This window comes from Salmo salar, chromosome 05, assembly GCF_965601325.2.
Source record: "Salmo salar chromosome 05, fSalSal1, whole genome shotgun sequence".
NCBI classification, from domain to species: Eukaryota; Metazoa; Chordata; class Actinopteri; order Salmoniformes; family Salmonidae; genus Salmo; species Salmo salar.
In genome coordinates, this window is record NC_138295.1 from 21,000,969 (window position 1) to 21,006,983 (window position 6,015).

Genomic DNA, 6,015 nt, shown 5'->3' on the forward strand with positions numbered 1-6,015 from the left:
AAATATATATATTGTGGCAAAGAAGGGGGTCGAGTGATAAATGGCAGATATGTGAGGGCAGAACTAATAAACGGGCTCTGCCCGATCACTAAAATGGCCACCCCGATCAGAACTACAGATCACAAAATGGCCGACTGCCAAAACTACAATTCCCAGAAGCAAGGGGAACCCTCAGAAGGTGGAGCCGACCCACAGATAAAAGGTCAAGAAAAACCAGGAAGAGAGAGAGAGAGGGCGGGAAGGATCTATGAACCATAGAGAAAGAGACAATCTACATTGGCTGGATTTACCGTGTACGAGCTGGACTGTTTTGGACTTACCTGTTGGCGTTTAGACCTGGACCTACCGAGAACCAGATTTATGTACCGAACCCTGCTATCCTTGACCTTACCTGCGGCCTGGGTGGACCAGGACAGCGAAACAAACACACAGGTACTGTCATGTTCGAAAGAACTTTCATTCTGGGCTGACTTTGGTGACAGTTTCCCACTTAATTTGTGACAAACGCTCCTAACTTTGAAGAGGTTTGCCACAATATATAGAACCATTACTGATAAAAGAGTACTTGAGGTGAGAGTACATTGAACTTAAACATCATAACTATTGAATTGTTCTGTAATTTGGTTTGTAGTATTGATGGCTGTCTCAGGTTGAGTATTGCATGTGGAACTCTTTTATTTGGAAGAGGCCCTGGTGTGAAACATAAAAATGTTTCTTGCAGCAAAGATGTTGAAACATACGGCACAGCAGCCACGTAGTAAACAGTACTAAGAACAAAAACTCAAGAAAATACTTTTGGTTACTTGTTAACAACGTTTGAAATAATTGTAAACATCCTTCTTCTCTGGCAGTTCCACAAACATTATTGTACCAGGTGACGATTCAGCTATCGATGTCCAGCAACAGGACACTGAAATCCGTAAGTTGTTCCAAACTACTTCTCCTTTGCTTATCTTATGAACCAACAGCCAAGTCTGACATAGGCCTAGCTAATTGACTGTAACTCACAAGACTTTTGCAGAGACATTCGTATGTGTTTCTCACAGCTTTGACTTTAATGAGAATTTTTTTTAATTCATAACCACAATGATTGCACATAATGGTTGCTTCAAGGTGATGCAAGGCCTTGGCCAGTACAATTTGTTTTGATGACGTTACTCCAAGGTGAAAGCTTGTTTAACAATCATTTGAATTATTTATGTTAATAGATGATACTAAAAACATTTAAATTAATCACATGATTAGTTGTGGGATTATCACAATGAATGTCAAAATGAGGATATATAAAAACATTTCAAATAAGTCACATGCTTTAGCCTAACGCATATGATTACTTATTAACCCACTTATCTATTAACCCCATGTTGTTCTAACATAGGCCTGAAAGTATTTTCTTCTCTCTCTAGGATCACAAACAAAATGTCGTCCTGGTTTGCACACCCCAGTACCAGCTGGATTCTACCTCCAGGATCACTGGACGTCCCTGGTGTGTGACTCAAAATCCTTTCCCTCAGCTGAACTGATATCTGGATGCCTGAAGGACAAACAGATCCTTATGATGGGTGACTCCACTCTCCGTCAGTGGTTCGACTACCTGGAGGAAACTGTGCCAAGTATGATATAGTTTGTAATCAGTTTATTATGTCTATGTTTGTAGTGAAGTCCATGCGTTCAAATGGGTTTACATGGGTTAATAAAGCTTTGGCCAGGCAATTATGTAACTAGCATTGTTGAATGAAAAGACACCCAAGTAAGTCATGGTATACGGCAAAACAGTAATAATAACTTTTATAACTTCTTTCTTTAATGCGTATCCCAGCGCGTTGTTTGTCTGAATTCATATATTTGCATTAAACTTATGATCTTTCTGCAGCATTGAAACGCCTGAACCTTCACACATCAAGCAAATCGGGCCCCTTTGAGGCAGTCGACACCCAGTCCAACACCCGCATCATCTGGCGGGCCCATGGGATACCTATACGGACAAGCAAGACCCCCTGGGCTGACCTCCACTACATCGCCAGTGAGATGGAGGGTCTGGCAGGGGGTGCACACTCTGTAGTCGTCTTAGTATATTAGTAATTGACTGACCCGGTCTCTCTAGATCTCCTAACAGTACTATTTCTAGGGTCAATTATAGATCAATGCTATGCATTTTCAGCCATTCCTGAACCTGAGACCGGAAACAGGCTACCTGAGGGCAATACCAAAATAAATGGTCTATTGATTCTTTATCCTCACAACAAAATCTGCAGAGCTTCGATGATTGAAATATTCAACATTTTGTTGGTGGCAAGAATTCTATAAAATAATTTTAGCTGAAAAGCACAAAGTCTTGAATCTTACGTTGTTTTAGATATCAACTCATACACCCTGTACCATGGAATCGGTATATCAAAAATCTCTTCCCAACTATTTTGCAATCTGTATGGCACAGTTGTCAACATCCTGGTCCTCAAATGAAACTGGTATACTTTCCTATTTATGCTATTTTTATTCCTCTGCCAGTTTTGATCCTTTATATTGGGCAGACAGACCAGTTCCCTACCTCCTCCCGCTGCCACCCACCTCCTCATTTTTGGGGCAATGCTGTAATCAATTGGTTGTACTCTTGGATTGAGCAGACCTTCCCGTACAATTCTGATAACTCCATGAAGGACATAACTCTACCATTACAATTTACAATATCATTTAAGAACAAAATACCCTTTTCAAACATCTTTCCCATAAATACAGGTATTTTATCAACCAGCACATTTGAGTTCAGCCATAATATTTGTTGTAATATTTGTTCTATCTTTTCAGGGGGATGAAATTGAAATTGTAGCCAGCTCTGCAATGCTTGTTTGAAAAAGACAGATACTTTGAAAAAAGTATAATTTTCAATTAATCGAAAATGAGACATGGCAATCTGCACAAAGGCAATTTTTAAACATTCGATGAGCTTTTCTTAGTAATCTACTTGAGAACCATTTAGGGTTCAAATAAAACTTATGAATGAGTGAAGCTTTTAGAGAGGTTTAGTGCTTTTATATTTAATAATCTCAACCCACCCACCATCAGCCCATTTGATAGGTAAGCTGCAGGGTAATGTAAAAGTTGTACTTTTTAAAGATCCAATACGTAATATTGTACACTTATGATAATTAGGTTTTAGTCCAGAGAGTACAGAAAAGTTATCTAGATCTTCAATGAGACATTGAAGGGATCTAGCTTGCGGACTTAACATAAAACTTGAGTCATTGGCATACATGGACACCTTTGTTTTTAAGCCTTATATTTCTAATCCTCTAATGTTGTTATTGGATCAAATTTTAATAGCTAGAATTTCAATGGCCATAACGAATAGATATGGTGACAGCGGAGACCCTTGTTTAACTCCTCTTGACAATTCAAAACTCTCTGAGAAGTAGCCGTTATTTACTACTTTACACCTGGGGTTGCTATACATTATTTTGACCCATTTTATAAGAGAATTACCGAAATGGAAAGAATCCAGGCATTTATAAATAAAATCCAGTCTTACTTTATCAAATGCCTTTTCAAAATCTGCTATAAATACCATTCCTGGCTTCTTATATGTTTCATTATGTTCTATTATTTGTCGTAGTTGTCGTATATTATCTCCAATGTATCGTCCATGTAAAAACCTGTCTGATCAGGATGAACAATACCTGGTAAAACCCTTTTAATTCTGAGTGCCATGCATTTTGCTAGTATTTTTGCATCACGACATTGAACTGTAAGGGGCCTCCAGTTTTTTAGATAGACTGGGTCTTTATATTTGCCATCTGAAACTTGTTTTAATAATAGAGAAATCAAACCTTCCTGCTGAGTACCTGACAGACTACCGTTTCTATAGGAGTAGTTAAACAATCTAACAATGGAGCTTTTAGTATATAAAAAAAACTTGATATACCTCTACCGGCATGCCATCAAGCCCTGGGGTTTTTCCAGACAAAGGATTTAATAGCCTCAAAGTTATTCCTCTGTAATTTGGCCTTCGCACTGATCTTTCTGTACATTTGTTAATTTTCAGTTTTTTTATATTATTTGGAAAGAATTCCTTACCGTAATCTTCATTCAGTGGGAGAGGATGAGACGGAAAAGAGAACATCTGCCTAAAATAATTAGCTTCCTCTTTTAAAATATAATTTTAAAAGAATCATAGATGACTGCATCTTCAGTAACAAGTTTCTGCAAATTCTTTTTGTTAGCGTTCCTGTATTGGAGATTCAGAAATAATTTTGTGCATTTTTCTCCATATTCCATCCAGTTTGCTTTATTTTTGTAATAGATTACATTAGATCATTCTTGAATAAATTCGTCAAGTTCTATTTGTTTTTCCTCTAACTTATTTTGTCTCTGTAGTATCATTTTTATTGCTATCTACCTGTACTGTATAGTGAAATGGTTAGTTACTAGCCCCTAACCGACAGTGCAGTTTCAAAAAATGCAGATAAGAATAAGAGATAAAAGTAACAAGTAATTAAAGAGGAGCAGCAAAAAATAACAATATATACAGTCTTTCGGTACAGCTGGTGCTCTCATGCATATTTCAGTGTTATTTGCCTCGACGCGAGCATAGAAGTAATTTAGCTCGTCCGGTAGGCTCGTGTCACTGGGCAGCTCTCGGCTGTGCTTCCCTTTGTAGTCTGTGATCCCAATCAAAGGTGTTATCACATGCTCCACTAAGGCAATTATTTATCTTATAATTTGTCCTTGTGGTAAAAATGATGTGGATAAAACAAAGCGTGAATTAAAAGTACGTATCGCGGAGCATCGTAGCACCATTAGGTGCAAAAACTCGACTTATCCAGTTGCGACCCACTTTTTGGAAGCAAACCACTCGATTTCGTCTCTACGTTATATCAGCATCGAACATGTTACCCTCCCTAGGAGAGGGGGTAACCTCGACAATATATTGTTAAAATGAGAGGCTACCTGGATCTTTAATTTAAAGACCCTTGCTCCCTTCGGTCTCAACGTAGACTTTGATCTGAAGCCATTGTTGTGATTATTGTGATTTTGCTATTGTAAATGTTTGTAGGCTTATGTAGCCAAATTGTATCTATGAGCGTACGCTATCCATTTATGTTTTTTGTATGCTATTTTAATATATGAGAATTAACCAATTATATCAGGCCACACCCGGCCATGATTACACCTGTGTGTCTTTTGACACTATATAAATGAGTCACTCCGCAGTGTTTGTCATAATACCCTGATGAAGACAGCTTGCCTGTCGAAACGTTGGACATAACATTTTTGCATCTGAGCTTCTAGAGTGTGCGGCTCTCTTTATTTTAATGGTTTGCAGGCCCTGCCACATCCGTCTTGCGTCAGAGCCGGTGTAGTACAACTCGATCTTAGTCCTGTATTGACGCTTTGCCTGTTTGATGGATCGTCGGAGGGCATAGAGGGATTTCTTATAAGCTTCCAGGTTAGAGTCCCGCTCATTGAAAGTGGCAGCTTTAGCCTTTAGCTCAGTGTGGATGCTGCCTGTAATCCATGATTTCTGGTTGGGGTACGTACGTACGTACGGTCACTGTGGGGACGACGTCATCGATGCACCTATTGATGAAGCCAATGACAGATGTGGTGTACTCCTCAATTCCATTGGAGGAATCCCGGAACATATTCCAGTTTGTGCTAGCAAAACAGTCCTGTGGCTTAGCATCTGCTTCATCTGACCACTTTTTTTATTGATCTAGTCATTGGTACTTCATGCTTTCATTTTTGCTTGTAAGCAGGAATCAGGAGGATAGAATTATGGTCAGATTTGCCAAATGGATGGCGAGGGAGGGCTTTGTATGCATCTCTGTGTGTGGAGTATAGGTGGTACAGAGTTCTTTTCCCTCTGGTTGCACATTTTAAGTTTCCCTACATTAAAGTCCTCGGCTACTAGCAGCGCCGCCTCTGGGTGAGCGTTTTCTTGTTTGATTATAGCGGAATACAGCTCATTCAATGCTATCTTGGTGCCAGCCTCTGATCGTGGTGGTCAGTGTTGCCAAC

The 6,015-nt window shown here is 39.2% G+C and overlaps 1 long non-coding RNA gene across 1 annotated transcript; it reads left to right on the forward strand.

Moving 5' to 3' along the window:
* The first annotated feature begins 634 nt into the window (after positions 1-634).
* LOC106604489 (uncharacterized) lies at positions 635-4,337 on the forward strand. Its single transcript, XR_006769836.2, has 3 exons — positions 635-919; positions 1,407-1,613; positions 1,874-4,337. It is a non-coding gene; the product is annotated as an uncharacterized LOC106604489 (long non-coding RNA).
* The last annotated feature ends 1,678 nt before the right edge of the window (positions 4,338-6,015 follow it).